We start from the raw sequence: 12088 nt of genomic DNA, 5'->3' as shown, positions 1-12088 counted from the left end.
AAGGCGGTTAGGCAAGAGACTGTGGAACTGTTTTCGCCATGCGGGCTTCACACTCGACGCCGAGATGGCCGTCTCACCTCAAGAGGACAGCATGTGTGGCGAACTGGCATTCGTGGATGTTGTCTTCGATGATCTGCGCGCTGCCAGCGTGTCGACGCGGATGCTGACAAAGACCTCAAGCTATGTGCGGACTTAACCGATGACGAAATCATTCGTCAAGTTATGTAGGATGCCGACAACTCAGACGCCAAGAACGAAGAGCTCTTTCCTACACAGCTAACGAGCTCGAAGTTGACGCAAGCACTTATAACGCTGATATCGGTCTACAGAGGCAACATGACGTTGACTGAAATTGAGGCAGACATGATCGCGGGCAAGCGGAACGCGGTGCAAAATAAAATAGGCGACTTCTTTGCGCCCAGGTGCTGACTAATGAGGTAGTACAGGTCATGTTGAATTTTTTTTATAAACGGCTCTTTTCAGAGCCACCTAAACGATGCATTGGCTGAATTGCAAAAGGAATCTTGTACTTCGGTCGTTACGCTCTTCATCAGCGAAAAATACCTTGAAAAGGTGCATTTTCACGTGCATCCGTTTTTCCGGACTGCCCGATATTTCGGACATTTTCACAGTCCCTTGAGGGTCCCGAAATCGGACGTTTACTGTAATACAAAAGTCACTCCAAATAATTTTCACCAGCACAAGAAAAGTACTGAAAAAATGATAAAACCAGTGCTAGCAGCCCATTCAGCACTAAGTCGATTTTTCATTTACGCCCTAAAACACAAAACAGTCAATCCGGGATGCCTGATGATATTTCCTAAGAGTGCATTAACAGAAAACATGTCACAATTCACTGGTTCTCTAATAAAAAGACATCCCACAGACTTTTTGCTCTTACTTAAAGGACACAAACCACACCATTTCAGGGCTTATAATCACAACATTCCAAGTAATAGATTTCCTGTGGATGTCTTCTCACTGTACACCAACATACCTTCACAAAGACGAAATAATGGCTAGGGTTTCACAGTATGTAAAACTTGACTCATCGACCGGCCTCAGTGGCAAGGTATTTTCTATACTTCCAGAACTAGTAAAAACCATAACCATTTCGAGTTCAATGATGAGCACTTTCTTCAGATCAATCACACTACATGGGGCACAGAACTGGCCTCGAACTCTGCGAGCAAGCACCTTTAGGGTTGTGCAATCCACGACTGTCCCCGAGTTTATGTATGCCACGAAGCAATCAAACCACCACTGCGACCACCCGTAAACCACCTTCGTCATTTTTTCAAGCATTTTAAGTAAATGCGCACATCACATGCAGAATGCCGTCACAATCAGCGATTCTACACGTGTCAGCGCTACAAGCCGCTGGAGCACCACAAAGTCCAAGAAACAATCCCTCTTTTTTTTTCCGGGCCTTTGGGACCTCCGCATGACGCGGAGGTCCCAAGGCGAGGAAGAGGATACCAGTGGAGGGAAGTGCAAGAGAGAGCGAAAGGTGTGGTCGTCCTGGTTTCGATAATCAAACGCGTCTGACTCCGTTTACTGGCAATGCCATACTATGCACTCACAATGTCACAATTCTAATATTGCGCAGCCAGAAACACCATTAAGAAATTTGCAAAGAATCCTTGTATTAACTTACTCCTGATCAATGCCAAGAATTAACATCCCGTCCTTTCATCTTTCAAGGCAAAGCAAATGATTGACTTGCATCTTCGCAGAACCATCTCGCGTGATGTACCGCAGGGACAAAAACTTGGACATTCCTGTCCAAGCCAGAATGAACCCCAATAAAATTGAGCCAGAATCCCCATAGGGAAAGTATGCTCACACATGGTCACCAAAAAGCTTTTCAGATTTCAAATTCAACATCACTGAAAACATTACCTGTGACTCCAGTAATGTGAAATACGCCCTCAGTGCAATGTCTGCACGCTAGAATATAGTGGCCAAAGGGACACACCATTTTGGCTGCAGTTTTATAAATAATATTTATTACCACGCCACTTCACTGCTGAACCTACCCTTACTAAGACACCCATGCATGGCAAACCACAGCTTTGAAAATATTAGCATATCTTACCCCGATGACCTCCTTGCAATTTCACAATGTTGAAAGACCTAGGGGGCTTCAGTTAAGATTTGTCAGTGATGTCTGCATCATTTTCTCACTCTGTGATGCAAAAAAAAGTGTACTACTTTTTAGATGTTTCGTACATGACGAAGTTAATAAGAAATGCTGTTCCTCCTTTGGATGACTCAGGGCAAGGTGGTTTGTGGAGTTTGACCTGTGGTTTGTGGAGTTTGACTCAGGAGGCACACCTACACATGGCACCCCTGTGTACAGTGGTAGCAATAACCTGTAGCTAAGTGCCTGCTGACCCGTGCTAGGGAAACACCGAAGAAAACGACCTGTGCATTTGAAATTCTCGGGCCTCTGGTCAATTAGCCAAGGAGGATCCCCCTCTCCGGACACGACACAGCTTTAAACTGGATGAAACAAACTTAGCGCCTCAAGTGACACCTTGTTGCTGCATACCTTTTTTTCACACAAGCGGCTTGTCCGCTAGTGGTGGATTGAGCCACCCGCGCTCTCCACTGCGTCCCACGTTGGGACGGAGTGGGTGGCACTGCAAGTGGTGAGTCGAAAACCTTGGAAGCTAGCGTTGAGCTGGTGATGAGACGTCTTCCCGACTGCGATTCCTAACTGAAAGGGTCCTACCGAAGCAGGCGACCTGCTGGAGGACTTGAGCTATGCTCGTCCACATGGTTTGGCACTGGGGTTTCCCCACCAGGTCACAGGGTGCCAGGCTCTTTTCTGGTAGCAAAAAAAATAGAGTGCACTCCCAAAGTTGGTTACACTACTCCACCCCATTAAAAAGAGTACACAGAAGAGGTCCACTACTTGCCTGACCAAAAGTAGTGTCCACTTTCGGGTGGCAGGAAGCTTGCTCCAAAAGAGTTCACTACTCTTTCTCAACTAAAGTAGTGCCTACGCTGTTGTAGAAGGATGTTTACACCAGAGAGGTTCGCTACACATCCGAACAAGTAGCGCCCTTTGTCCAAGGAAAGGGCTGCAAACCCGAGGCGTTTCGTTGTTGACACAATCAAGAACGCCCTGGGCGTGCCAGGTGCTCCGACTTTTCGAGAGCTTTTAAACCGTCTTACCCGACACAACATCGTTCACAAGTATCAGTCAGGTTCCCAAGATGACCAATCCACACTATCTAATATACTGGGCAAAAGAGTGCCTGTAAGGCGTGGCATTAAACAGGGAGACCCGCTCTCGCCATACCTGCTCAACTGTGTCAGTTGGACCCATTGCCAGAGAGATTGAATGGCTCGAGGTTGGGGGTGACACTTGGGGAGTCTTATATGCCAGTTAGATGACTTAGCCTTTGTCTTTGATACGTACGAAGGTCTTCCTACTCTTACAGTTCAAACTGAAAGGCACCTCTGCAACCTTGGCTTGGCAGTTAATCCTTTCCAATCGAAGTGCCCAAACCATGTTTCAAACGGATTCGACTATTCCATTGAACCGATACCTGTGGCTGCCACTGAGGTTAGAACCGCTGGGAGGGACAACCCTATTAAAAATTTGGGGCTGAACTTTTTTGTGAACAAGGTACCGACTGTGCAATGGGAAAAAGACAATAAGCTTTTACAGCCGATTGGCAACGCGAGGCTCGAACGCTTTAAAAAGATGCACTGTTGGCAGCAGCTTGTACAGTCAGCGTGTCATTATGGTGCCTCAAACTCTTTGCAAGTACACGCTCAGGCATATCACCTGGACAAGTTTATGTGCAAAACGATAAAGACCGCACTACACTTGCCAATGGGCTTTCTCAACAGCCACACTTGGATGCCTAGTCGATGTGGTGGGCTAGGGCAGCTTCAGCTCTAGAGGGTGTAATTTGTAATGACATTGTCAGGGGATTCAAACAATGACCCACCCGGTAGGGAATTGCTGCCGTCGCACTCCACACATGGGGAACCACTCTATCACACGTCCACGTCCTACAGGACTGCAGCTGGAGCAATGGCACATGCCGATGTGTTATCTTCGCTGGCTTCGTCAGACGAGCAAATCGCTTCTCAATTTGGTCTACAAATGCCAGCGCATGGAACCTCTACAATTTCGCCCAGTATCTCAATAGTGAGCCCCGGCTACTGGAATACCTTAAAGTGGGACAAAGCGATTGGAGTCGCAACATTAGAGATCAAGTTTTGACACAATTCCAAGGTTTTGGACACGAGCCCAGCCGAGTTTTCGAAATACTGCCCCTGAAACTTCTGCATTCAGTTGCACGTGACGACGCCCGTAGAGGTCAGACGAGTGTTGGAGACGCTGACAAAGTATGCGCAAGAAAGGGTACAAAGTGCCGAAAACGTGCAAAAAGAGCGTCGGAAAAATCCATCTACGACTGGCTACATGAAAACCTTGTATCGCCGTTAGGCAACACTGTGCGCACCCCTAAGTGGCTGGCGGACCAGGTCGGTTTGTTCACCTGAACGACATCAACTTCAACGAGCCATCCAAGTGTTTAATGATGAAATGTGTTCGTACTCCACCCTCAACTTCATTGAAATGTACAAGAACACCCAGCCACTGTTTGACACACCACATGGCAAGTGTCACGGCATCCACAAGGAAGTATCAGCTTTTGTACAAGGAAGTATCAGCTTTTGTAAACAACTTGTACAGCCTGGTCGAGAAGGCGACCCCAAGAAAAATTGCATGGAAATTGTGTCCCCTCCAAGTGCAGGCAAAAACTTTTATTTTGATTCTAATCTTCCATTTCACAGTAACCGCAGTACCATTTGTAACTAACTTTAACCGCTACACTAGCTTTCCACTATAGGACACCGTGGGCCATCACACCCAGTTATGGAACGAGCCAAACTGTGAGTCATCTGCTTTTGATACTGTCAAAAAAAATTTTTGGTGGTGACGTAGACTCGGTGGCTATCAAGTACACTGCTGACCAGACCATATTTAGGACACCCGTCATCGTGCTCTCAAACAACGAGGTGTTTCCAGATGACAAAGCCTTCAACCACCACATGTGGCGCTACAAGAGGCAAGCTTATCTTCCACTAAAGAAATACGACAAGAAAATTCACCCGATGGCTCTGGCGCTCCTTTTCAATACGTTTTTCCTCGAAGAAACATACGTTGGCACACGTCAACTTGATCAATAAACAGTTTTTGAACCTAACATCCTGAATACTTGGTCAACGTTTTGCGTTTTCCGACTACATCGGCAACGACAAGCGCGACAGCTGTCGTTCAGTCAGTCAGTGCAGTTGGTCAGTCAGTTCAGTCAGTCACAGTTATGAAGATTTGCTTTGAATTAATTTTTTGTTTCGCGAGCACTGATGAAAAGGCTGAGAGACGTGCTACTGATGCGCACTATGGCTTAGCGGCAGACACCACAGAGCAATCGGGTAATTGCTTGCATTCGTTCTTTGCTTACATAATTTAGGGCAAGTGCCCGCTTACCATGTCCGTCGAAGAAAGTAAAACAAGTTTAGAAGATTTACATTTGTATGATGACCATTTTTCCGATTGGGCCAACCAGGAGGTCAACCTGAAGGCCCCATTCAGATCTAATTGGCAAGCTGAAGTGTATGCAGCAGACATTGTCCATAAAGAACACAGTGCCAAAATTACCGCACTACTTCGAACCTGTGTTGCCATATGGTAGCTTCCAGTTCTCCTTAATGCTCCAAAATGTGGTAGTGCACATTGGCTCCACAAAACAAAATGGTGCTTCCTTTACAGCATAATCTCCTTTCCAAGGATATGGTACAAGCTTGTTTTCCCCCTTCACAACACCTTAAAACAGTCCACTTTCTGTTTCATATCTAACAGTGATTTAAAATCAACATACACACATAAACATTCTTTTTGGACAACGAAAACCACTATGATCGGGAGGGCCATTCATCGCCTGAGGCGAGATTGCCCCAACCTTATAAGTTTTCATAAAAGAAAATCTTGAAGATACCTTAGTGAACATTGCCCATGTTATTACTAATGTGATGACGTTTATTCGAGCCGAGAAGTCGCAGCGAGGTCGCAACGGAAAGTGGGCGTACGGCAAGTCTGGCAGAGGCGGCACAAACTCTCGCGCAAGCAGAGCACGGGCTTTTTGTTGTCTTCCGAAGGCGCATACGCGTTGGTGCGTATGCTCCACTACAATACCCCCGGGATGAAGGGTAGCCATCCTGGCGACTCAGGGAGTAGGCACAATGATGGGGTCGTAGTAGGGCTTGAGACGGTCGACGTGTACGGTCTCGCGTCCTCGACGGCGCAAATCTGGTGATTGTGTTAACGGCTCGATGATGTAATTCACCGGGGAGGTCGCGTCAATGATACGGTACGGACCATGGTACCGGGCCAGAAGTTTGGAAGATAGGCCAGGAACGTGCGGGGGCACCCAAAGCCACACAAGGGAGCCAGCACGAAATGTAGGAGCTATGCGGTGAGCGTCGTCGTGTCGAGTCTTTTGTAGACCTTGAGCCTCACTTGTCAGAGACCGAGCCAACTGACGGCAGTCTTCAGCGTATCTGGCGACTTCCGAAAGCGGGGAGCACTCAGATGCATCAGGGCGGTACGGTAGTATAGTGTCAAGGGGGTGGGAAGGTTCGCGGCCGTACAATAGAAAGAACGGAGAAAAACCGGTAGTCGCTTGCGTCGCGGTGTTATAAGCGAAGGTAACAAAGGGCAATACAGCGTCCCAGTTAGTGTGGTCGGAGGAGGTGTACATCCTCAGCATGTCGCCAAGTGTGCGGTTGAACCGCTCAGTAAGACCATTTGTCTGTGGATGGTATGCGGTAGATTTCCGGTGGATAATGTTGCATTCAGCGAGGATAGCTTGGATGACCTCCGACAGGAACACTCGACCCCTATCACTGAGTAATTCCCGCGGAGCACCATGGCGTAGAATGAAGCTGCGGAGAATGAAGAGTGCAACTTCGTGGGCGGTCGCTGCCGGTAGAGCTGCAGTCTCAGCGTAGCGTGTCAGATGATCGACTCCGACAATAATCCACCGGTTTCCAGAGCTACTATATGGGAGTGGGCCATAGAGGTCTATACCCACGCGGTCGAATGGGCGAGCCGGGCACGGCAGCGGCTGTAACATGCCGGTAAGGTGCCGCGGAGGTGTTTTGTTCTGTTGGCAAGTGGTGCAAGACTGAATGTATTTCTGCACAAAACGATACATTCCTCGCCAGTAATAGCGTTGGCGCAGCCGTTCGTAGGTTTTCAGGACACCTGCGTGAGCACTTTGGGGATCTGCATGGAAATTCATGCAGATGTCAGAGCGCATATGAGTTGGGACAGCAAGGAGCCACTTCCGACCACCAGGCGTGTAGTTGCGGCGGTACAGAATGTTGTCACGTAAGGAAAAGTGGGCTGCTTGCCGGCGTACCGCTCTCGTGGAAGGGACAGAAGATGGATCGGTAAGGTAGTCGACTAACAAGGCAAGGTATGGGTCTTTACGCTGCTCCGAAAGCATGTCAGTGCTGTCGAGTGGTGACAAGGTGGTAAAAGGGGGTGACAGAGAAGCCACATCTGGTGTTAATGGCGATCGGGAAAGTGCATCGGCGTCCGCATGCTTGCGACCGGAACGATATACGACACGGATGTCGTATTCCTGCAATCGAAGTGCCCAACGGCCCAGACGTCCGGACGGGTCTTTCAAGGTGGACAGCCAACATAGAGCGTGGTGGTCTGTGACCACATCGAAAGGACGGCCGTAAAGGTACGGGCGAAACTTCGTAAGCGCCCAGATTATGGCCAAACACTCCTTCTCTGTCACGGAGTAATTCAATTCAGCCTTCTTAAGAGCGCGACTTGCATAAGCGACTACGTATTCGGTTTGGGTACCTTTCCGTTGTGCCAAAACTGCGCCAAGACCAATGCCGCTTGCATCAGTGTGAACTTCTGTGGCAGCAGTAGGGTCGTAGTGGCGAAGAATAGGTGGCGAGGTCAGCAGGCGGCGCAGCTGGTGAAATGCGTCGTCACATGCAGGTGACCATGCAGATATACCTTTGCTGTTGGAAAGCAGACTAGTCAGAGGTGCTATGATGGACGCGAAGTTGCGCACGAAGCGACGAAAGTAAGAGCAAAGACCAACGAAACTTCTTAGGGCTTTCAGTGATGTGGGCATGGGGAAGTCAGCGACAGCTCGAAGCTTATCGGGGTCCGGAAGAACACCGTCTCTTGTGATGACATGTCCCAAGATGGTTAGTTTGCGGGCTGCGAAGTGGCACTTCTTGGTGTTAAGTTGTAGGCCTGCAGAAGCTAGACACGCCAGAACCTCGTGGAGACGACGAAGATGTGTCGGGAAATCAGCTGAAAAGACTACGATGTCATCTAGGTAACACAAGCAAGTTTTCCACTTGTGGGCCCGCAATATGGTATCTATCATGCGTTCAAACGTCGCAGGCGCGTTGCAGAGCCCAAATGGCATGACTTTGAACTCATACAGGCCATCTGGCGTTACAAAGGCTGTTTTAGGGCGATCACATTCAGCCATTGGCACCTGCCAATACCCAGAACGCAGATCCAAGGATGTGAAGTACTCGGCGCCTTGTAAACAGTCAAGAGCATCGTCTATTCGTGGTAGCGGGTAGACGTCTTTCTTTGTAATCTTGTTTAAGCGGCGATAGTCCACGCAAAATCGAACGGTGCCATCTTTTTTCTTTACCAGAACCACGGGTGACGACCAAGCGCTTTGAGAAGGCTGTATGACTCCACGTTTAAGCATGTCATCTACTTGCTCCGTAATGACGCGGCGCTCTTCGGCAGAAACGCGGTAAGGACGCTGTCGCAGAGGCGAATGTGAGCCGGTGTCAATAGTATGAGTGACAGTCGTGGTGCGGCCCAAAGCAGGTTTCTGAAAGTCGAAAGAAGAGCGAAACTTGTTAAGGAGAGCAACAAGTTGGCTGCGATGCGAGGGGGGAAGGTCAGCGTCAATAGCATCGTCGAAGGCTGGTGAGCTTGATGGCTCAGACGCCTGAGTGATTGCGGCAATCTGACATGGCGTTTCGTCGGGAAGAATAATATCATTGATATGGTCGACAGGTTGCACATATCCTAACGTTTCACCACGAAGCAAGCCAATGGGGTAGTTGCAGTGGTTGGTAACCAGCATTACGGTTAAACCAGACGCAATCGTAAGAACGGCAAATGGGAGCACGATGCCCTTGCGTTCAGTAAAAACAGGGGATGGCGTAAATACCACCGTGGCGTCAGGTTGCGCCACACATGAAAGGCTAATAGGGACTGAAGCTTCCGGAGGCAAGGTGATGTCGTCGTCAGCGATGAGTTTGCAGAGCAGTGGTGAATGGTCGGGCGATGGAAACTCACAATTTGGCACTAGGGACACTTCCGCACGGCAACAATCGATGATAGCTTCATGACCTGATAAGAAATCCCAACCCAGGATGAGGTCATGAGAGCAAGATGGTAGTACGAAAAATTGGACGATGTACAAAACGTCTTGGATGACGACGCGCGCCGTACACACAGACGAGGGCTGAATGCGTTGCGCGCTAGCCGTGGACAGCACGATGCCACAGAGAGATGTGGTCACTTTCTTCAGTTTGCGACAAAATTTCGCGTTCATCACAGAAACGGCGGCCCCAGTATCAATTAACGCTTGTGTGGCGACTCCCTCAACATTGACATCAACAACATTTCGCGGCGAAAATGGAGGCCTTGATAATTGCGCAGAAGTTGCAGTTCTTGCCTCTGGAACTGCACTGATTAGTTTCCCACCTCAGGAGGTGGTCTACGACGCATAGGAGATGGTGATCGGCGACGAGGAGATGGGAAACGAGAAGTTGATGGGCGACGATCCGAGTCAGAGTGCCTCTGTTCGTATGCAGACGAGGTGGCCTGCTGCGACGCATAGGTAGAAGTTCCAAAGGAGGCGTACGCAGGTGTGGGACGGCGGCGGCAGTAGCGTGCAATGTGGCCAGCGATGCCACACGCGAAGCAGATAGGACGGTTGTCATGGGTGCGCCACTCATTAGATTGACGGAAAAAGCGAGGTGAGGGCCTGTAAACCGGTGGCGCTGCCGGAGGAGTTGGAGCCGATAAGGCGACTGGATGCGGTGGGGGCCGCGCGACCACAGCTGCGTAGCTGAGAGGTGAAGGCGGCGCAGTTGGTGCGTAGCCAGCAGTTGAGAGATCAGATAGCACCGAAGTGCACGGGTAAGAGGCCGGAACTGTAGGGAGTGCATTGCAAATTTCAGTGCGTATGGCCTGCTGCATATTCGAAGGGAGGCTTGTCGTGGGCGCGTCACTATGCGGCAGCAGGGAAAGCTGTCGGGCGACTTCCTCCCTGATGAAGTCTTTAATCTGGTTCGACAGAGTTCCTTGGTGAACGTTGCCATTGGCGAGTGCGACGGCCGAGATGGAATCTGGTGATGGAACACTCTGTCGGGCGATGGAACGCTGACGACGCAATTCATCGAAGCTCTGGCACAGGCTTACGAGGACCGCCACCGTGGTCGGGCTCTTCGCCAGCAACATCTGGAATGCGCCATCCTCGATGCCTTTGAGAATATGTCGAATTTTCTCTTCTTCAGGCATGGATGAGTTAACACGCCTGCAGAGGTCGAGCACATCCTCAATATAGCTAGTAAAGGTCTCACCAGGTTGCTGGGCTCGGTGGCGCAGACGCTGGTCAGCGCGGAGCTTGCGGACCTCTGGTCGGCCGAACGCTTCGGTCACGAGGGTCTTGAAGGTGGACCAGCTGGCGATGGCGGTTTCGCGGTTGGTGAACCATAGCTTGGCGACGTCAGCCAAGTAAAAGATGACATAAGCAAGCTTGGAGTCGTTGTCCCATTTGTTGCTGGCACTCACGCGTTCGTACAAGGAGAGCCAGTCTTCGACGTCTTGCTCACCACTGCCGCTGAAGATTGGTGGGTCCCGCTGACGGGTAGCACCGGGGCAGGTCGACGGGGCAGCCGATGGTGCTGGCTGGGCTGGGACGGGCTGGTGGGCGACTGCGTCAGTCATGTTTCGCGGTAGTCTTTCAGGCAACTTGCGAGAGCGGAGCTCCAGGTCTTCTTGGGGATCTCAGCACCCTCCACCAAATGTGATGACGTTTATTCGAGCCGAGAAGTCGCAGCGAGGTCGCAACGGAAAGTGGGCGTACGGCAAGTCTGGCAGAGGCGGCACAAACTCTCGCGCAAGCAGAGCACGGGCTTTTTGTTGTCTTCCGAAGGCGCATACGCGTTGGTGCGTATGCTCCACTACACTATGTTAAAGTGCCTAAACTGCCGTTTTTACTATTGCAATTGGTACCTCGATTTCACAAGTGGCTAAAACCTTGCCACTGTGTTGCTATGTACACCAATGCATATGCACAACTCATTTGTTTTGAGCTATTCTAAAGCAAAAATGCTATTAGCGCTTTCAACATAGCCATAGTGCTGCATTTGAGCGACTTTTATTGCTGCATCTGTTATTGCTGAACTTGTCCTCACCACGTGTCGTGTGTGTACTTTTGAGCACTGCATTAGAGTCAAGCACCTTCCACCCGACAACTGCTCCCAGCAGGGTTCCCATCATCTGCTGGTCATGGAACTCGCGTAAGATTCTTTGCGACAAGTGGTTACGCCAGGCTCTCTTCTACAGGGATGCTTTGTGCCTCAAGCTCCAGGCTGACGACTGCATTCTTGATGCTAAAAAGAAGTGGCAAGAAGTGTCTGCATCAACTGATCGAAAAGCAAAGTACCTGCGGCAGCACATGCTCCTCCACCTTCGTGCCACGACGCTTAAGAAGGTGACGAGCGACCCTGTATACACACTGGGTGGTAGTGTGCTCCCTGAACCGGTTAGACGTGTGTTGTGCGATGGTGCCTATGTGGCGTCAAGTTATCATGCCCCACTCCTTTCTCTCTTACTGCAAGGAGTCCCTCATCATTCACACAGGTCCACAAGGGACACAAGCCACAATGGACAATTATTTTACACCACTGACTCTGCTGTGCATTCTCCTTGAGAAAAAAATATTTGCTGCGGGAACTGCTCAAACTCAAACTAACTGAT

The 12088-nt window shown here is 49.8% G+C and overlaps 1 long non-coding RNA gene across 1 annotated transcript in view; it reads right to left on the bottom strand.

The window, feature by feature from the left end:
- Nucleotides 1–11470: 11470 nt before the first annotated feature.
- LOC142804131 (uncharacterized) overlaps nucleotides 11471–12088 on the bottom strand; it is a 68661-nt gene continuing 68043 nt past the window's right edge. Inside the window, exon 3 of the long non-coding RNA XR_012894471.1 lies at nucleotides 11471–11721. This is a non-coding gene — a long non-coding RNA (uncharacterized LOC142804131). The remainder of the gene's footprint in view (nucleotides 11722–12088) is intronic.

The sequence above is a fragment of the Rhipicephalus microplus genome, chromosome 3 (assembly GCF_043290135.1).
Source record: "Rhipicephalus microplus isolate Deutch F79 chromosome 3, USDA_Rmic, whole genome shotgun sequence".
NCBI lineage: Eukaryota > Metazoa > Arthropoda > Arachnida > Ixodida > Ixodidae > Rhipicephalus > Rhipicephalus microplus.
This window is presented reverse-complemented; position numbering and strand designations above follow the sequence as displayed.